The 21,914-nt window shown below is 46.0% G+C and overlaps 1 protein-coding gene across 2 annotated transcripts in view; it reads right to left on the bottom strand.

Moving 5' to 3' along the window:
* The window catches only part of LINGO1 (leucine rich repeat and Ig domain containing 1), a 507,290-nt gene extending 493,554 nt beyond the window's left edge, over positions 1-13,736 (bottom strand). For both annotated transcript variants that reach the window (XM_020975161.2, XM_020975162.2), the window contains exon 1: positions 12,715-13,736. The gene's annotated coding sequence lies outside the window, so the exon portion shown is untranslated. The remainder of the gene's footprint in view (positions 1-12,714) is intronic.
* Positions 13,737-21,914: the final 8,178 nt, after the last annotated feature.

The following is a 21,914-nucleotide window of genomic DNA, read 5'->3' as shown; positions in this document are numbered from 1 at the left end:
ATCTGTAGGGTGGGTTAAATGATCTCTAAGGGCTTTTCCAGCTCTACCTTCTGTGATGTTATCAATCAATTAACAAGAATTTATTAAGCTCCTACTATGTGGGAGGCACTATACTGAAGCTCCAAAGACAGGTTCTGACCTCAAGCATGACATTCTATTAGGGGAGATAAATACATAAATAAATATGAGCAAAATCTATGTAAAGTAAAATTGAGGAGCAGGACCTTGGCTGGTAGGAGATCAGGAAAAGCTTTATATGGGGGGGGGGGTACCTGAGCAGAGTTCTAGAAGAAATGGAAGGTTCTAAGAGGTAGAGGTGAGGTAGAAATGTCTTCTAGGCATGAAGGGGAGCCAGTTCAAAGACATAGAAATGGAAGGTGCTATGACCTGGATCTCAACTTTGACTTCTGCCTACAATGTCTCCCAATGTTGGGATTATAGTTGTACCCTCTTTACTCCCATCTCCTCCATGGAGGGAGTAATCTCCTCTCCCCTTCCCAGAGAGATCTGCTTCATGTGGATGAGACACAGTGTGGTCTGTGTCTCATCCACAGTGTGGTGTGGTGCAAAGGGCATCTAGTTCCAGAATCAGCAGTTCAAATCTCAGCTCCAATATTTATTAGCTGTGAGACCCTGGGTAAGCTTCATAGCCTGAGCCTCAGTAAAATGGGGCTAATAATCCTGCATTCCCCACTCCCACAGGGTTTTATTGAAGAATATGCTTTTTAAACCATTAAAGGGCTATAGAAATCAGAGCTGTGATTTCCTGTGGCCAATGGTACCTTAGTGGATGGCAGTGCCAGCAGGGATGGGGCCAGAAGGAAAACAATGCCTAAGCCAGGCTGATCTTGAGCTATTTGGATCAGCTCCAAAGGAACTCACCTCATATCCAGGGCTGGAGCTGGGACAGCCTGTTGGGATATGGAGCCTGGATTCCAGTCACTGCCTTGACCATGTTGTCTGATTGAATCCCAGGGACCAGGGTTCCCTTGTGCTGCCGGGGGCAAGGAAGGGTATCAGGTGGAAAAGGGATGCTTGCCTGGACTGGAGGCTTGGCCAAACTAGAAACCAGTCTCCAAAAGGCAAATAGGGGACTTGAGCACCACATGCTGTCTCTTTTACAGTGAGCTGGGAAATTAGGCACCAGCACTGGCCCCTTCTGCATCCTCCTTCCCCCACTGCAGCCATATGGTCCCCATATGTTCTGTGACAGCCGAGAGGATGCCCATGACTTCCCAAAGATGTCCTCTGCTCAGTCCACAGAATTCCTGTCCACCTTCCTAGATGTCACCTCTCTGCCAGACAGGAGGCTATGGAACTAGAAGTGAAGACAATTGGCTTTAAGTCCTAACTCTGTCCCTGGCTACTTATATAACATAGAGCAAGTCCCTCTCCCTTCCCCCACCCAGCTGCAATTTCCTCCTCCCAAAAATAAGGGTGCTACATTTGACCACCCTGAAGGTCCCTCACAGCTCTGACAGTCTATATTCTATGTCCTAATATTGTATATTTATAAGGTCCCTGGCAGTTCTGACACTAACATCCATGTTCTAATGTTTAATTTCCTATTACCTATAAGGTCTCTTGAGTCTATGACATCCTGTTTCTGCATCTGAATGTTCTATATCTTTAAGGACTCTGGCATCTCTGACATTCTATGTTCCATGTTCTAAGGTCCCTTTCAGTTCTGATATTTTATGGTCTATCTTCTAAGGTCCCTTACAGCTTTGACATTCTATGTTCTATGTTCTAAGGCCCCTTGTGGTTCAGATATCTTATGTTCTATCTTCTAAAGTCCCTTGCAGCTTTGAAGTTCTATGTTCCATGTTCTAAGGTCCCTTTCAGTTCTGATATTTTATGTCCTATTTTCTAAGTTCCCTTGCAGCTTTGAAGTTCTATGTTCCATGTTCTAAGGTCCCTCTCAGTTCTGATATTTTATTTTCTATCTTCTAAGGTCCCTTGCAGCTTTGACATTCTATGTTCTATGTTCTAAGGCCCCTTGTGGTTCAGATATCTTATGTTCTATCTTCTAAAGTCCCTTGCAGCTTTGACATTCTATGTTCCATGTTCTAAGGTCCCTCTCAGTTCTGATATTTTATGTCCTATTTTCTAAGTTCCCTTGCAGCTTTGACATTCTATGTTCCATGTTCTAAGGTCCCTCTCAGTTCTGATATTTTATGTTCTATCTTCTAAGGTCCCTTGCAGCTCCAACATTATGTTCTAATATTCTGTATTTGGTGATGTCTCCTGGCTCCAACATTCTGTATTCTGACATTCTCTACTCAGCCCTAAATCCTCTGTATTTGTGGCCCTGTCTCTCAGTTTCCTCTTCTCTAAAATGAGGGGACTGGACTAGGTGGTACCTAAAGTGGTTCCCAGCTCTCAGCCCATGGCCTGAATCACCCTCTATAAGTATGTGACAGGAGGGGGAGGGGATCATGAGGACAGTGTTCAAGGGCTTGGGGGCACTGCCGCCCTCCCTTCAATGAACCCATGCTAGACACCAAGGACTACTGACCCTCCCTACTTGGGGACCTGGTCCTTTAGAAATTCTGAACAAGACCACTTTGAATTCCCATTAATCAGCTTTGGAGATGCCCTCTTCTAGTCTAATCATCCTGCTGGCCATTCCTCATTCTTGACATTCCCTTCCCACCACTGCACTTCCTATACATGGTCCTCTTTGTCTGGAATGCTTTTTTTCTTTTCACCTCTACAACTTGGAATCCCTCTCTTCCTTCAAAGTGCATGGCCTACACGAGGCCTTCCATGTGTGATCCCCCAAATGGCTAGCACTTCCCCTTCCACTTGAAATAATTTATGTAACTGTATAGAGCTAGATACATATGATCTACATACCCATATATATCCATGGTGTCCCAAAAGTCTTAGTGCAGACTTGTATACTTTGCTTATTTGTATACATGTTGTAACTTCTCAGTAGAATGCAAGCTACTTGAGGAGAATCAGGGATTGTTTATTTTTTTTCTTCCTTTTCATCCCCCATGCCTAGCCTAGTACTTGAATGTAGTAGATGCTTAATAATGATGTTTAATTGAATAGAATCTTTGTGTGAACCTCCCTTTCTCTATACAGGTATATTTTAGCCTGGCTATGGCTAAAGGGTTTTCATTTGGTTTCAGGCATCCCCATTAAAACAATAATAATGCCAGATTCTCTGTTGCAAGGTTCCCACAGGATGCTGATAATAACACTTATCAGCATTATTATTATCGCTGTTACTCTCATTAATAGTAAGTTAGGATTTACACCTTGCCCACTTCCTAAAAGAATTTAGAAAAGGTAGATTTCCAAAGTTAAACATCATATAAAAGAAATCAATTAATTTTTTTTAAACATGCAAAAACAGCTAACTAGAATAGAGAAATACATGTCACCAGACACCAGAGATGAGTTAGATACTACAGCCAGGTACTGAATTTGGCTCTAAGTTTCCTGGCAGCTAGAAATGGTAACATCAATTATAGTTTTATATTTTATTTACAATTATAACTTGTATGGTACTTCATACTTTTTAATCACTTTCAATCAATCCATCCACCCTCATATATTAAGTATCTAGCATGTTCCAGGCACTGTGTTGAGCACTGGGGGATAAAATAAAAAATAGAAAATATTTGCATATCCATTGCCCTCATTTAATGCCTAAAATGCCTCCTGTGAAGTGGGAGTTTGGAGTATGTATTTCGAGAACCATTTGTCAGTGAGTAAACTAATGCCCACAGAGGGAAAGTGATGTTCATTAAATACAGAATCAGGACCAGAATCCAGGTCCCTGGATTTCTAATCCAGTTCTCAGAACATTGATCAATTTCCTAAAATGTTAACTGACTTTCCCTATGCTCCTGTTGGTAGTTTGAGAGAACAGATTCAGGCTAATGTACTGGGGAGACCTTAGTCCAAGACCTCATACTCAAAGGATGATAAAGGTCTCTATAGGAAACCAGATAAGCAGCCAGCAGCCGAGTCTGAGGGAATGAAGACCTTTGCTGATCTCTCTCCTCTGGTGCCTAGCCAGTGTGAAATCCTATGAGTGACTTACACCTGTGTCCAATCCCCCCCAAAAAACTTCCACAATCCTGCCTCCCCCCCAGGAACTTCACACAACACAAAACACCTTCTCACATCCTTTCAAGAGGAACTGACAAAGAAAAGAAAAGAGAGATCCCACTCCCAAGGTTCACCAAGACCATGCTGACTCATTAGATTGTAAGCTCTTAAGGGCAAAAGGTGGCTTTCTTTTTCTTAATTGTATCCCCAGCAGATAACACAGTGCCTGGAACATAGTGGGTGCTTCATAATTGTTTACTAAATTGAATTGAATTAAATAGAAGTCTTTGACTTTCTCTCTTATTCTCACATTCCTATAACTCCATGTGACCTAAGGCAATTTATTTCACAGAAATAAATTTTCTTCTCTTTAACATAAGGAAATGGGATGAAATTATCTCTAGGTGTCAACACCAGGATCCCAGTGTCCCAACCCCAGGCTCAGGAATTCAAGCCATGTTTTTTTCCCCCCATGTACCATGCTATCTCTCCAAAGAATATGTCAGATTAGCCATACACCAAAATGAGATGTAAGTGATTCATTGTGTCCCCAGGGCCTGAAACATCTCCTTTTTCTATAAGTTTTTTTCCCCATCTTCATAAGGTTCCCTCCACATTAAACCCCCTCTTTCTCTCTCTCAAAAAAAAAAACCTTACTCTCAAGAAAAGCTGTGGCAAACTCATTAGTACTCTGATTTAAGTAACTGCTAAGGATAATATGCCTCTCTCTCTCTCTCTCTCTCTCTCTCTCTCTCTCTCTCTCTCTCTCTCTCTCACACACACACACACACACACACACACACACACACACACACACACACACACACTCTATATACTGTCATACCAGCAGCTGACCCCTCTGCCTCTCAAAAGGCTGACCCCAAAAGGTTCTCTTGGTCACACACTCTTTCTCCCATCCAGAAAGGTTAAACTCAATGCCCCCGCAAAGGAGGGAGAAGGCATGGCCCCTTTGCTCTCCCTCTGTACTCCCTCTCATTCTACCTCCAAGAAAATAGGGGAGAACAGAAGGAAAATATATCTTTTAAATTTCTGGCTCCATCTTTCCCAGGAGACAGGAGTAGAGGCTTGGGCACATCTGGATAAAATTTTTGTGAGCTTTGAGGACAGAAGCATGGTAGAGGAGACGACAGTAGGTGATCTTCTCCATTATAGGGCTCCAGGCTGCTTTTGAGCTCATATTGGAGACAGCCCTAATTTGGCTGTTGCCTGACAAGCCTGTTGGGATTCCCTGGGTAGCTTTTGGCCAGAGTTGAGCCAATCCAGCTTGGCTCAAGGGGCAAGGGAAGGTGGGCCTGAATAAGCTGCCAGCAAAGTGACAGAGGGGCACAGATGCTATGGCTGTTCCCAGAGCTTGAAGACAGAATAGCAGCAGCTTCCAGCTTTTCCTTTCTCCACACCTCCTTGGCCCTGGGTGAGATGTCCTCCAGTCTCCCCTGAACAGACTCTCAGAACCCATGGCTCCATCACTTGAATTGGTATCTGATCAGTGCTTAGTCAGCAGAAGTCAAGGGCATAGAGATTGTACCTGAGGGACTTTCCCAGCACAGGCATGAATAGGGAAATAGTGGAAGGGAGACCAGACAAGGAAAGAGAGATAGAGAGACAGATCAAGGACCGAAGAAAAGTAAAATGGAAACAGTGACGAAGAAGAGAAAAATATGACAGGGGCAGCGATAGAGATGGAGCAAGACACAAAGAAAGAAATGGAGACAGAGAAAAATGACAGAGACAGAGGACAAAGGAAATGGAGACAGACAGAGAAAAATGGAAAAATATGACAGAGATAGAGGGAGACAATGAGAGACTTTTAAAATGATGGCAGAGACTAAATGAGACAGACACAGAGATGGGAAAAATGATGACAGGAACAGGATATAGAGAAGTAGGATAAGATACATTAATAATTAAACTCAACTAACATTTACCAAACCCCTACCCTGTCCCGTGGACTATGCTAGTCATTTCAGACACAAAGACACAGAAAAGGGGAGACAGAGACAGATACAGGCAGAGCAGAAGAAAGCAATTGCCAGTATCCAATCCATCCCCAAGAGAAGATGCACCAAATGTTAGCTTCCGGGTAATAACCCAGAAGAATGAGGCTGCATCTGAGCCTTTCCTGTATCCACCAAATGGTTTCAAGCATATTCCAAGCCTTGAATGGCAACACCAGTGGTATGCATGGGTGCCAGCTACAACCCTACTTCCATCCTTCATCCATTTCTTCTTGCCAGGATCGTTGTAATACCTCCTGACTGGCCTTCATTTTTTAAGTCTCTTCCCTTTCCAACCCACCCTCCACACAGCTGCCAAACTGAGACTCTCAAAACATAAGTCTGGCCATGTTACTTCCCTGCTCAAGAAGACTCAATGACTCCCTATTACTTCTAGGTTAAAATATAAATCCCACTGTCTTCAAATCTAGTCTTAACATATGCTACCTCCCTTCACACAGGGTAGGTTCCAAATTGGCCAACTTTGCTGCCCACTTTTCATTCCATCTCCTATCCATCATATTATGTTTTCGTAGCTTGGCCCCTATTCTTGAAATGAACTGCCTCCTCACCTCCGCTTCCCAGGATCCTTAGTTTCCATCAAGACACAGCTTGAGTGCTACTTTCCACATGAAGATTTTTCTGATTCCCCCAATTGTTACTGACCTTACCTGTGGCCATGATTTTTTAGTTACTTATTTAAAAGGAAAGAAAACTCTCTCTCCACCAGGCAGTACATGTTGAGGGCCAAGTGAGCTGCACTGACATGAAGTGCAGGTTTATGGGAAACAATACCGGATTTAGAAGGAGCCGACCAGGCACACATCCTGACTCCTGCTTCTTGCTCACTAAAGCTGGTCATTTCTACCCCCACAGTCTCCCTCATCTTCTCTCTACCCACCCAAGCACCATCTTGGTTCAAGTCCTTAGCACCTCTCCTCTGGACTACTGCAGTGGCCTCTTAATTGATTAGCTGCTGCCAAAGTGGTTACTCTCAGGTAGAGGTTTGACCATGTCCCTTCTCTTCTCAAATTCCTATGGCTCACTCTTATTTCTAGAATCAAACACAAATGTCTCTGTTTGCCATTTAAAGTCCTCATGGTCTGACTCCAACCTACCCATCCACCCCTTCCATGTGTTACTCTCAAAACTCTGTAGTCAGACCCAACTGGCCTTGCTTTTCCTGACATACAAGCCTCCACCTCTCACTTCTGTGCATTTGCCTAGACTGCACTCTCTCCTCACTCCCACCACCTAGACTATCTTTAGGGCCCTTCCTTCCCATTCCAAATGCTACCCACTATAGGAAGCCTTTCCTGAGGTTAGCAGCTTCTTGGCTTTCTCCACCAAAATGACCTTTAACTATTTTGCATATATCTTTATATGTACCAGTTGCCTTCACCAGCTCAATTGTAAGATCCTTAAAGGTAGGAATTCCTTCAACTTTATCTTTATATCCAGAGTGCCTTGCATAGTGCCTGATTGATTGATTAATCCTGATCTCCCTTCCATCTCCTCAAACCCAGGCTGACATGGGTGGTCAAAGTGTCCTAAGCCTATTTGAATCCTAGACATCCCTTAAGACCCAGCTCAAGTCCTAACCTCTTCCATGAAGCCCTCCCCTCCACTCACCCCCCACCCATAGTGATCTCTCCCTCTCTATTCAATTTGTCAAATATTTATTAAATGCCTACTTTATACAAAGCATTGTGCTAAGTCACAGGGGAGGCACAAAGTTTAGAAAGGCTCACTATACTATTGCCCTCATGCCTTCATGAGGCTTACAACCTGCCAGGGAAACAAGATGCAATACAGGTAGTATAACATATAATATGCTATGTTACATGCAGACAACTCCATGTAAGGTACATTGGAGGTTAAAAAATAGTGTCATAGGAGATATGAGGAGAAGATTGTTACCAGTTGGGCTAGCTCCAACTGGCTTTCTGGAGGAAGGGACCTTTTAATCATGGGTCTCCAAAGGAAGAAGGGCAGGCAATGACTTGGCCCTAAAGGTCATGCGATCAACTGATTGGAAGATGGAAAGATGAGTTACAGCTGAGCCTTCCTGAAAGCAGTTTTGTAGCTTATACTCTACACCAATAATGTCAAACTCAAATAGGAATAGGGGCCATGAAACCACACATAAGGATCCTTGCAGATGCCTATTAACTTAGAAAACCACACATTAGGGGCAGCTAGGTGGCGCAGTGGATAGAGCACTGGCTGTGGAACCAGGAGAACCTGAGCTCAAATCCAGCCTCAGACACTTGATACTTACTAGCTGTGTGACCCTGGGCAAGTCACTTAACCCCAACTGCCTAAGGAGGAAAAAAAAAAAAAAAGAAAATCACACATTAACATTATTTATGTTTTATTGTGCAGCTAGGTGGTGCAATGGCTAGAGCACAGGGCTTGGAATCAGGAAGACTCATTTTCCTGAATTCAAATCTAGCCTCAGACACTCACTAGCTATGTGATTCTAGACAACTCACTTAACCCTGTTTGCCTCAGTTTCCTCATCTGTAAAATGGGCTAAAGGAAGAAATGGAAAACCAGTACTTTGACAAGAAAACCCCAATTGGGGCAGCTAGGTGGTGCAGTGAATAGAGCTCTGGCCTTGGAGTCAGGAGGACCTGAGTTCAAATCCAGCCTCAGACACTTGACACTTACTAGCTATGTGACCTTGGGCAAGTCATTTGACCACTATTGCCTCACCAAAAGGAAAAAAGAAAAGAAAAGAGAAGTCAAATGGGGTCACAAAGAAACAGACACAATTAAAAATGACTGAACATCATGTTTTATTACATTTTTATTTATCTTGTTAACATATTCCCAATTATATTGGTTCTGGCTACACTCAGGAGTTGACTACATTTGACACCTCTGTCCTACACAACATTTTTCAGACATAGAAGCCATCCCACGCATACATACTCTGCCCCCTCTCACACTGAACAAGCTTTTGATCTTACCCCTTCTGAACCAAGCATTGACCCCTCAGGGCAGGCCTAATCTAACCCCCATTCCAACAACTGCTGAAAAGTTTCATAAAGGAAAATCATACCACTACCAGCACCACTACCCAGCACACCCACCAGAAAAAAATATATGTATGTATACATGTATGTTTATATATGTATGTATATGTGTGTCATATTTGTACATATATGTATACTATATATGCATGTGTGTGGATAGATAGATATAGATATAGATTAGATATAGATATAGATATAGATATAGATATAGATATAGATATAGATATAGATATAGATATAGATATAGATATAGATATAGATATAGATATAGATATAGATATAGATATAGATATAGATATGACAGATAAGAAGCACAGTCGAAAGAAGTTTGTAGAGCACTGCTTTAATTCTCTACTCACACAGCCACCAGCCTTGTTCGGGCCCTCATCCCCCCTCCTCTGGACTCTTATAATAGCCTCCAAATTGGCCTCAATGCCTCAAGTCTCTCTCCTCTCCAACCCACTCTCCATGCAGCTGCCAAATAGATGTTACTAAGACACAAGTCTGTCCACATTACTCTTCTTGCTCAAAAAGCTCCAGGGTTGACCTCCTGCCTCTAGGATAAAATACAAACTTTTTGTCTTGCCATTTGGAAAACTTCCTCAGGTGGCTTCAGCATACCTCTGCAAGCTGGCTAGCTCTCCACATCCCTTCCCCTCACATACTCTGGACTCCAGCCAAACTGACTTACCGGCTATGCCCCCTCTACACAAGGATAACAACAACAACAATTAGTATTTATATATTGCTTTGAAGTTTGCAAAGCAATTAATAAATACTATCTCATTTTGTCTTCATAGCAACCCTGAGAGGTAAGTCTATTATTATCCTCATTTTACAGTTGAGGAAACTGAGACAAACAGAGGTGAAGTGACTTGCCCAGGGTTACACAGCTACTAAGTGTCTGAGGCTGGATTTGAACTCAAGTCTTTCTGACTCCAGGCCCACTACTCTATACCCAGTGATTCCCATCCCCAGTTGCTAGAAATTACTTTGTGTGTACACATAAATATTTATATGTGAATGTGTTATTTCCCCCACTAGAATGGAAGGTCCTGAGAGCAGAGGATGTTTCCTGTTTGTTTCTATATCCTCAAGGCCTAGCACAGTGTCCAGTACATGGTAAGCACATAATAAATGGTTAAATGAATGAAACTCAACAAGGAGGGTGCAGGAGGGTATAACAGGCACTGGCAGGAGAACAAACAAGAGAGTGGGAGCAGGAACCCACAGCCCATTTGGTCAGATTGTGGGGAACCTGGAGAGGAGTCAGAGGGGATGGGGCTGATGAAGGAAGGCAGCACCATAGTATGGAAGGCCTTGAATGCCAACTAGCTTGCAGTCCTTATGTCCTTGGACCCATAGCACCATTGCCTTGGGCTTGGGGTTCCCTTTGGTTGTGTGAGAGTGCTGTTTCTCTAACCAGCCTGCAGGCTCTCTGAGAACAGCCCTCTCTTCCCCAAAGCACCTTGCAAAGGGGCTGAGCAGAGGGTAGAGATTAGGGCTCAGGAAATACGGCTTGATTGAATGAAGGGGAAGGTGCATCTCTCCCTTGGATTTCCCTTGGGCAGGCCATCTAGTACTGTCCAATGAAAAGCCAGGATTACCCCTCTACTCTCCAGCCCACCTTGGCTTGAAGCCACTGGCAAGATGAGTTAGCGTGGTATCTCCTGTGGCCTTAGTTGACAGGCTCAGGGAACCTGGTAGTTCATTTGGGGGGCTAGTCACCCTTTCCACAGAATGCTGTTCTGTAGTCTTACTGAAGACCCTTACACACATACACACACACACACACACACACACACACACACACACACACACACCCCTATTTAGTGTTATTCCCAAGCAGGATGGAATTTAGGATAATTCTCTCTTTCCTTATCTCCTCTGCTTCCACAGAACAGAAGATCTAGGTTCAAAACACGCCTTTATCACTTACCAGCTGCATGAGCTCAGGCAAGTCCCCTTACCAGTCTGAACCTTAGTTTCCCAGTTTGCAAAATGAGAGAGCTGAACAGGTTAAAAGCCAGCTTACAAGCATTTGTCATGGGTTTACTAAGTGCCCAATACTAAGCTGAACATGGGGGATACAAAGAAAGGCAAACACCCAGCTTCCTGCCGTCAGGGAGCTCACATCCTAATGGAACGGATGACCTCTATCTATGAACAATGCTTTTGACGATTTCGAATCACACAATATAAAGGCCTATCAAGACTGGCCTCCTGATCAGGCTACCAGGAGATGGTCCAGTCTGTGAGATCCTCCCTCAGTGCGGCTCCCGCAAACCCGGGTCCACACCAGGAGGGGGCAGTGCAGAGCTCGGAGGGTACAAGGGTCTGGACTCCTTAAACACTAAAACTGTCACAACGTGGGGGACATAGGAGACTTCCCACCTCACAGCAGCCGAGACAGACACCGAGAAAGATGTCGGCTGCACCTGGTGCTCAACCAACCAAGATATGAAGAAGGAGCAGCTGAAGGGAAAGACATCTGGAGTCCTGGGTTCGAATTCTGCCTCGTAAACTTAATAGCTGAGCGTTCTTGGGTAAGTAGCTTCCTTTCTCTGAGCCTCATCTCTCTCTCTCTCTCTCTCTCTCTCTCTCTCTCTCTCTCTCTCTCTCTCTCTCTCTCTCTCTCTCTCTCTCTCTCTCTCTCTCTCCATTGTTGTTGATTATTTTCATTTCCAAATCTGTCTCTTCCCCTCCCAATAGCTACTTTCCCCATCTTTGAAGCCGATATTCCATTCTTCATGTTTCCCTCACCGGGCTTTTGCCAAGAAGAGATGGCTTTGCAGAACCTTTAAGCTCAGAGTTCTTCTCAAGAATAATAATTTTGCAGGGGTGGGGTGGGAATAGGGTACAGCCAGGCCGCAGAGCTTCCCACCCGACTGCTATCCACCCCCCCTGAAATCTCGGACAGGCTCGTTCCTCCTGGACGCAGGACCATGCCCCTGGGCCCTTGGCGAGTTCGTCCTCTCCGCAACTGAACCTCCTTCCAAGAAGGGGGAAAGGGTTGAGGGCGGCGGGGTTCTAGCCATTAAAATGTCTCCCCCCACCATAGGGGAAGGTGGACAAAGTTGATCCAACTCCCCAGGGTGCAAGTCCAAAAGCCCACAGTTAAGAGGAAGCTAGACTTTGGGAGGCCGCGAAAGAGTGTTGCCACGGCTCTCCAAGGGGCCAAGCGCGGCCCCCTGGCTCCTTTTGGTGCTGTTAGCGCGAACTGCAGCCGCGGTCGCCAGTGCCCCCCTCCTGGCACACACACGCGGGAGCGCGCGCGTGCACGAACACACACACGCATACACACATCCACCCCACAGCAACACCCTTGGCTCCCAGCCCAATATACAGCAGTCTAAGACCAAGACCTCCCCGCCCCCCATTCCTCCATCTCCAGGTCCGCGGACCCCAGCAGCCGGCTCCCAAAGAGCCCAACGAAGCCAAGCTTCCCCCACTACCGCCGCCGCCGCCACAGCAGCAGCAGCAGCAGCAACCCCCCGCTCCTCCTCCCTCCCTCATGGCCCCGGCCTCGCCACCCACTCCCACCCCCCATCCCCCCGGGAACCAGCTCCGAGCTCCCGCAGACTCACCCGCTGGGCTCCGGCGTCCCCGCGCCGCCACTCCGGGACCACATCCCCGGCCCCGCTCGAGCGAGTCCTAAGGGCGAGGGCTGGGGGCGAGGGCTGGAGGCGAGCAGGTGCAGCTGCCGGCTGCAAGCGAGAGGCAGAGGCAGAGGCAGTCGAGCCGGCGGGAGAGAGGGAGGGACGGAGGGAGGGTGTGTGTGCGCGCCTGTGTGTGGCGCGCGCCTCTGTGTGTGTGTGTGTGTGTGTGTGTGTGTGTGTGTGTGTGTGTGTGTGCGCGCGTGCGCGTGTGTGTGTGTGTGTGTGTGTGTGTGCGTGTGTGTGTGCGCACGAATGTGTCTCCTCTCCGTACGTATTCCTTGTTGGTCTTCACGTTGCGATGCTAATAGAATAGCAAAGGCGCGCACACAGGCGCACACACGCTCACTCTCCCCAAACAAAAGGTGCCCTGCCTGGACGGGGACAGACCCGCTGCGGTGTGGGGCCAGGGGCTTCCAACTTCCTCCCGCGGGCTGAGAAGAGCTGAGCCGAGCCTGAGGACACAAAGCCAGCTATCCGATCCAAGCCGGCCAGTGGGGGCGCAGGCGGGGGCGCACGGAGCGGAGCGGAGCCGCCCTGGCAGCACGGCCCGGCGCGCAGCCCCAGGACTCGGCCCCTCACGCCTTGCCTTCACTGCTGCCTGTCTGCCTGCCTTCTTGCCTGCTTTTCCCCAGCTTGGGAGCCCTGGCGCGGGGGCCACTTCTCTTACATCTCCAGGTCTGCTCAGAGCCGTTCTCGGACCAGCCTGAGCTAGGGGAGGTGGGCTCCCTTTGGCTCCCCTTGCTCCACCATACCCGGCCGCAGGGACGCGCTGGCGTCCTCCGCCCTGCCCACTGCTGGCACTCTGGGGCCGGGAACTCCGAGACAGAGAGGAAAAAAAGCTGGGAGGGGGCGCCTCAAGTCAGATTCTCAGGAAAAGTGAACCTGGGTATCCTCGGACTTCTTCCTCCCTCAATTGGAGTCTAACCTCGCTCTCTTCTTTCTGCAGCTCTCTGTCTCTCTCCCTCCCCCTCTCCTTCCTTCCCTCCTCCCTTTCTTCCCTACCCACCTCTCTGTCTTTCCTCCCTCCTTCCCTTCTCTTCTCTCTCTCTCTCTCTCTCTCTCTCTCTCTCTCTCTCTCTCTCTCTCTCTCTCTCTCTCTCTCTCTCTCGTCCTCCCTCTCTCCCTCCCTCTTTCCCTTCCCCCCTGCCAACCCACAAGCGTCTCACATTCTCTGCATTACATCAGATGCTGTCGGCTTCACGGTCGGTACCGGAGCTCCCAGTGGGAAATAAGGTAATAAGCTTCTCTCCTAAGCCCCTGCTACTGCTCCCTGCTCTCGCTCCCTCTGCTGCTCTCTCCTTTCCCTCCCTTCTCAAAGCCCCAGTGAAACATCCAGACTATAGCCTCGAGTTCTTTTCATAGTTTCCATCTTGCCTGGGTTTAAAGGTATAGTCTGCCCTTTGCTAGGACTTCCTTGCCCTTTGTCTGCCCCACCTTGGGGCCCTGGTGTCAGGGAAGTCCGGCACTCACCACCACTTGCTACCTCTCAATGGGGCAATGCCAGGCCAGGAATGCCTGGCCGGCCCCGCTGGGACAGACAAGGGCTTGTCTGAGCTCAGTTTGGCCACTGTCCCTCTCTGCCAGGAAACACTGGTGAGGGACGGAGGTGAGTCAAGGAGAATGGATGATTTCCATATCTGGTCTGGTCCAGATGGCGCTGCTGGGTAAGAGCAAGGGGGGTTAGTGGTGAGGTTTATGGCAGGCAGGGCTCTCCTGGCTTTGGGGCAAGAGTACTCTAAGCTTGTGTGAGGCACTCAGAGAGGTTCAGCAGGTTCACGTAGCTATCTTGAAGTCTCTAGGACCAGCTGCCCTTTGGTGACCTCATCCTGAAACAGGCCAGGCATGGCTGACAGAGTGGAGAAAGAAGTGGGCCAGGGAGCTCAAGGTAAAGATAAAGAAGTGGAAGCCTAACAAGAAGAGACATCCCACCCCAGTTCTGGTTTGTCTGGGAGCAAAGTCCATTAATCTGGATAAAGATACTTCCAAGGATGCATTAAAGTATTGGGGTAAAAGGGTAAGGAGAAAGGGGGTGTTAGCACAAAAGAGTAGGGATACCCCCACCCTGCTGTGAGAGCTCTTCTTGACCCAGTGGCTGATTCTGAACTCTTGAGCAAGGGGCTGGAGCCCCTCTATGGGCTTTGCTTCCCCCTATCTGTAAAATGGAAAGAAGTCACTGCTGCCCCTCCATTTCCACCCCAAGCTTCAGCCAGATAATGCAAAGGTGGCATAAGGTCATGCACACGGATAACATAAGAGATGAATGAAGCAGCAAATGTCAGAAATTCTTCAGGCTACTGAGGGAAGAAATGTGACTGTGAAACAATCAGTGTTCAAAACACTTCTGCCCTATATTTACCCTCACATAATCTGAAAGGATGTTGAATCCCCATCTCTACCTCCCTCCCTTCTCCTGCCACCATGAGGGATGGAGAGGGTAACAAGGCCTCCCCTCCCTCTTAGGTAAAGAGAGGTTCCAGGACTCCAGGGAAGAGCCAGTCTTCCAGCCAAGCTGCAAGATCAGCAAAGTCTGCCTGAGGCTCCCTCCTTCTCCACCGCCACCCCTACTTCCCCCCAAGCAAGTTCTCTTCCACCAAGACGTGCCCTCCTTGGTGCTCAAGTGACTTTGGGGAACATATTCCACAAAACCAGCAAATACCAAACCCCTATAGTGTACAGGATGTTGCATTAAGCACCAAGGATTCAAAGCCAGATGCAGCCACATGCATATCTCAAGGAGCTTACAATCTAGAATGGGAAAGCATAGCTTTCATTCACCTGAACAAGCATTCAATCCCTAGCATGTGCACAGGAAGGTACTTGTTGTTTTGTCCATTAGTGGTAGTTTGACTCTTTGTGACCCCATTTGGGGTTTTCTTGGCAGGGATACTGGAGGGGTTGGCCATCTCCTTCTACAGCTCATTTTACAGGGGAGGAAACTGAGGCAAACAGGGTGAAGTGACTTGCCCAGGAACACACAGCTAGTTAGTGCCTGAGGTCAGATTTGAACTCAGGTCCTCCTGACTCCAGTGCTCTATCCACAGTGCCACCTAAAACTGGATTGAGATCTAGAGCTGGAAAGGACCCTAGAACCCATCTAATCCAATCTCCTCATTGGACAAAAGAGGAAACCGAAGCCTAAGGAGGCTAAATGACTTGTCCGAGGTCATGAAGGCAATAAGTGGAATTTGGACACAGGTCTTTTAATGCTGAATTGGAGTTCTTTCCATGCACTGCCTCTAGGGATAATATATTCGATTTGGTTCCACAAAGTTTTAAAATAACTACTATGTTCAAGGCATGCAACATGGAGCTTAATCTCTAAGAGTTCCTGATTGGATAAACTGATTCACATTGAGCTGTTAATTAGGTTGAGAGCAAGGAGGTTCAGCTCTTCAGTAAGAACACTACAATTGGAGGGGGAAAGGCCTTCGTTCAAATCCCAATTCTGCCATTCACTAGCTGTGGGACTTGGGCAAGTCACTTAATTTCTCTGGACCTCAGTTCCCCCTTCCGGAAAAGGAGGGGGTCAGAATGATATATCCCTAACTCTGACCTCTAACTCTAAACCCATGATCAGCCCAAAGACTCTATGATCTGTCGATCAACAAACATTTATTTAGTACCTACTATGTGCCAGGAACTGGTAATATAAAGACAAAGAATGATGAAATCCTTGGGAGAGCAGTTTTCCTGTCCCTTAGATCCGCATGGAGCCAGTGGCCACCTTGGGCCCAAGAGCTTCTGCAGATTCCTCCAGGCTGCCCTTTACTCTGTCCAACTTCCCTGAAATACCACGATCATTTGTTATTATGAAGCTCCACACTCGTCAGGAATGACCAGAGAAATAGTCATCGTTATTTGATCCCAAATTTAGAGCCATTATTCTTATTACCTCTGATGCCACTGGTATATTAGATATATATATCCCTACCATTCTCCTGAAAATATGCAAGACAGGCCATTTCTTTATAGGGCCCCCTTTCTGCCACAGGAATTTGTGCAAAGGACAAAGTCTTAACCCACTAGGATGAATTAGCAATGGTAGAATGGGGATAAATGTCGTAGAATAGGGTTTTTTTTAAGTGGAGGGGAGAGACTGCTGAATTTAGAGTCAGAGGTAATTGTTGTTCGTCGATGTTCAGTCATGTCCAATTCTTTGTGACCCCATTTGGGATTTTCTTGGCAAAGATACTGGAGCGGTTTGCCATTTCCTTCTCCAGCTCATTTTACAGATAAGAAAACTGAGGCAAACAGGATGAAGTGACTTGCCCAAGGTCACATACCTATTAAGTGTCTAAGGCAGCATTTGAACTCATAAACATGAGTCTTCCTGATCCCAAACCCAGTGCTCTTTCCACTTACTACCAATGTGACTTTTGGACAAGTCTCTTCCCTGTTGGGCTGTTTTGACATCTGTAACATCAAGGATTGGAATACTGGCCTTTAAGGTCCCTTCTAGCTCTAGCCCTATGAACTTATGAATTTTTTAAGAAGTTGCCATGGTATAGTGGAAGGAGCCCTGGCTGTAGAGATGAGACCTGAGTTCAAATCCTGACTATGCCATTTATTCTGTCAATTTAGGCTTCTCTCTGAGCCTCAGTTTCCATATCAATAAAGTGAACAGGTTAACTCAAGTAACCTCTAAGATCCCTTACAGTTTTAAAATCTTATGAGATACCATGGACCAATTACTAAGCTTGAAGTTGAGCAGACTTGGATTCAAATTCCACCTCTGATATTTATCAGCTGTGTGACCTTGGGTAAGTCATTCAATTTAGTTCCAAGCTTCTTATCTATACATCAGAGATAATTTTACTTATAGCAAAAGGCAGTTTGTCACAGTGATTAGATATCTGACCTTGAAATCGAGAAGATCTGATTCTGAGTCCTGCCTTGGACACATTCTGCTGTGTGACTTTGGTAAATCACTGCATCTCTCATTGTCCCCCACGTAAGTCTCTAAGACTGAGTTTTCAAGCAGGTGCTGCTCTGTATTGGTAGAAGGGGTTTCCCATGGAGAGTTCACTATAGCAATGAAATCACAGGCCCAGCTTCCCCACACCAAAAAAAATGACCTTTATCACCTACCTCCCCCATAGGATTGTTGCAAAGTCAAAATGAGATTATATATGTGTGTATGGCATTGTGTATATATGTGTGTGTAGCATTTCACAAACTTTAATTCACTATGACTTTGTCATTTATGATAATGAGGAGGAGAAGGAAAAAGACAAGGATACAAGAAGGTAATTGGGTAGAGGATCTTTCTTGGGGGTAGTCAACCAGCCATTTATCCCAAGGGTAAAGACAGTCCTAGAAGGGCTTCTCTCTCCTTGGACTGCAGTCTCTTCACAAAGGACCATGTATAAGATAGTCTTGTGACCACAATATACCTGAGAAATAAGACTTCACTTGGAAGCAGAAACACAAAGAGAGAAAAATCTGATGATGCAGACTGCCAGGTGCCAATGAATAAATATCAAATAAATAAATAAATCAATCAACATCAGCATTATCTCTGTTCAGATCCAAGGTTGAAAATAAGTACCACCAGCCCTGGGTGGTCTAGCTGGGGTGAACATCTTATCCTACAAACCCTATCTTTCTGGGGGAAAATTCTCTCCCCTTCATCTTCAAGTCCCACAAATATCACAGCCTCTGGCAGGGGGCTGCGCAGCTCTGCAGTCCCTCTGTTCAGAACCAGGGACAGAGGACAGCAGATTCAATTCAGTAAACATTTATCCGGCATCTGTGATGAACAGAGTATCTTGCTGGCCAGGGGGGAGAGACAGCATTGTATAATATAAAGAGCACCGGCTCAGGTTCAAGGCCACTATTCCGATGTTTTACTAGCTGTATGACTAAGGCAAGTCATTTCCCTTCTGCAAACCTGAATGTCTTCATCTGTAAAATGGGAGATCAGTACAAGTATGTGCACTAACTACCACACAGGGCTGTGAGGAAAACACTCTGTAGTAGTTAAAATGCTCTTGACCCTTAGACCTGCACCTGCCTGGGGAGCTATCATTCCCTGCACACCACGTCTAGAATCTGCCTCCTTTTTTCACTCCTTAGGCTAGGACCCTAATTCAAGCCCTTGTACCTCTCTTCTAGACTATTGCAATAGCCTCCTAATAGGTCTTCTTGCCTCCCGTCTCTTTCATCTCCAATCCACCCTCCATACAGCTGCCAAAATAACCTTCCTTAGAGCACAATTATGACCACATCATTCCCCTGCTCAGGAAGTTTCAATGGTTCCATGACACCTCTGGAATAAAATATACTGTCTTCAATCTGGCTTAGAAAGCCCATCATAATCTGTATCATTTACCTTTTGGGAAAGATTCACATTGCTCACTTTCACATGCTCTACGTTCCAATCAGACTGGCCTGCTGACTGTTTTCTGAACTCCCACATCCCTGCCTTAGCACAGACAGTCCTTCCCTCAGATCTAGAATGCATTTCCTCTACAACTGTGCATCTTTAACTCTTTACCCTCCTTCAAAGCTCCTATCAGATACCCCCCCCATGAAAAACTTTTCCTTTTCCCCTAGCTGTTAAGTGGCCCCTTCTTCCTAGAGTTAGCTCGTGTTTTCTTATCCACATCAATGATGAATTCCCAGGTAGAATGTAAGTTCCCTGCGGGCTTTTTCCATTCTTTTCTCTTTTTCTCCCTAACCAAGCACAGTGCCCTCCACATAGCATGTGCTTCATAAATGTCAGTTGAATTGAACTGAATTTTCAGAATAAGTGCTATGGACACAGAGGTCCCTGCCCTTGTGAACATTTCAACAGACTCACTGGGAGAACAGTCTGAGAGTTCAGTTGGGGAAGCAGAAGGATAGAGCAGTAATGTGAGGCAGCAAGAATGTGTTTTGCTTTCTGAACTCTCACCTTTCATTCATTCATTAAATAAACATTTATTAAGTGCCTGCTATGTGCCAGTCACTATGCTAAGCACTGGGGATCCAAAAAGAGGCCAAAGACATTCCCTGCCCTCAAGGAGCTTAAAATCTAATGGGGGAGACTATATGCAAACAAATACACACAAAACAAGTAATAAAGAATGCGCTGTGGGATTTTAGTTGGAACTTAAAGGAAGCCAGGGAGTCAGTAGTCAGAGTGGAGGAGGGAGAGCCTTCCAGTCACGGAGGACAGCCAGCACCAAGAGATGGAGTGTCTTATTCATGGAACAGCCAGGGGACCAGCATCACTGCATGGAAGAGGATGTGCTGAAGAGTTGGGCATGAGAAGGCAGGAAAGGTAGGAGGGGGTAGGGTATAAAGAAAGGGCTTTGAAAGCCAAGGAGAGCATTTTATATTTGATCCTAGAGACAATAAAAAGCCGCTGGAGTTTATTGATTGGTGGGGAGGGGTGATATTAGACCTGTGTTTTAGGAAAATCTCTTTAGTGGCTGAATGAAGGAGAGACTTGAGGCAGGCCTAGAGTGTGAAGTGTCACCCAATTTCCATTTTCCCCTGGGGTCTATTTGCTATTTGGCATCAGCCTTGAGTTGTCCTGACCCTATGGCTCTTAGGCTGCACTAAGCTTGGTTCTCTGATTACAGATCTGGTCTAAGGCAGACAGGGGCTCTGATCCTATTTCTAGCATGATACAGGCCTTCTTACTCAGCCTTTCTATCCTGTGCATCAAAGAAAAACCAGGTCAACAGGTAAGTGCCCTGATGTCTGGCATTTAGTTAGACAGCAATGGGATTAGGCATCACTTCTGGATAAAGGAAAAAGCAAGTGCTCAGATACCTGTCCTGGTAGCCTCCCCCCATTCAGATCCCTCCAGTGTCTCTATGCTATAAGGAACTCTGGGCTTGGAGATGGAGTTGGGGATTCTTGGATTCAAGATTCTATCACTTACTAGTCACATAACTTCTCCGATTTTCCATTTCCTCATCTACAAAATGGGGGTGATAATTGCTGCTGTGTCCCCCTCACAGAGTGGTTGTGTGGCTTCCATGAGGCAATGAATCAAAAAGGTTTGCAAACTTTAGAGAGGAGGGCAAACATCACATATTACAGAATTGGAATCATAGGATTTAGATGCTCAAAGGGATGTAATTGTTGAGTCCAACTACACTCATTTTACAGAACAGGAAACTAAGGCCTGGAGAGGGGAAGGGACACAAAGGGTCAATCCCAAGTCTTCTGACTCCAACGACCTTTCTGCTATACTACTTGATCTTCCAGGAGAAGGCCAAATTTTTCAGCCTAAAATTCATGGCACTTCACCACCTGACCCCAGGTGCCTTTTCACTGCCCCCTCACCTTTGGCTCCAACCAAATCAATCTGGCCCCTAGCTTCCTGATCTGTAAAATGAGGGGACTGGCTAATGGAATTTAAGGTCCCTGCTGACTTAAACCTTACAATCTTGCCTTTTGAAGATACTTGCGCTTAGATCTCCTCTTGTATCCAAAGCTAGAGATCCTCAGATCAAATACCTGCTCTGCCATTCGAGAGCTATTTCCTCTTGGGCATGTGGGATCACATAACGAAGAGACCTCCAGTTTTCTCATCTGGAGACAAAATGAGGGGGATTGGAGGAGTAGATGGATTTTAAGGTCCCTTCTATCTCTAAATCTAGGATTCTTTAAAGCCCAGCTCAAGCTTCACCTCCTCCATGAAGCCTACCCTGACTGACCCAGATGATAACAGTCTCCTCTGAATGCCTGTCATCCTGATACCATTCATTTGGCACTGAGTATATGTAGATCTATTATTTTAAGCAATTAAATTTGCTATTTTATTATTTTAAACAGTGGGTTCTCAAAGGGCCAAACCTTGGCCCATTTCTTTTCTTTTCTTTTTTTTTGCAATGAATAAAAATTTATTTTCTTTCCTTCCATTTGAAAAAAAAAGTAAAATAAGTCACTTGTAACAAATATACATGCTCAAGCAAAACAAATTCCCACATTGTCCAAGTGCAAAGATGTATCTGTCTCATTCTGCATATTTGGTCCATCCTTCTCCGTCACGAGATGGGCAGCATACTTCATCATTGGTCCTCTGGGTTAATGGCTGGTCATTGCATGGATCAGAGTTCTAAGGCCTTTCAAAGTTGCTTTTCTTCACAATATTATTGTTCTGTATAAATTGTCCTCCTGATTCTACTCAT

Source organism: Phascolarctos cinereus, unplaced genomic scaffold (genome assembly GCF_003287225.1).
Source record: "Phascolarctos cinereus isolate Bilbo 61053 unplaced genomic scaffold, phaCin_HiC Scaffold_3;HRSCAF=262, whole genome shotgun sequence".
Taxonomy (NCBI): domain Eukaryota; kingdom Metazoa; phylum Chordata; class Mammalia; order Diprotodontia; family Phascolarctidae; genus Phascolarctos; species Phascolarctos cinereus.
The sequence above is the reverse complement of the archived record's forward strand: the minus strand, read 5'-3'. Positions and strand labels throughout refer to the sequence as shown.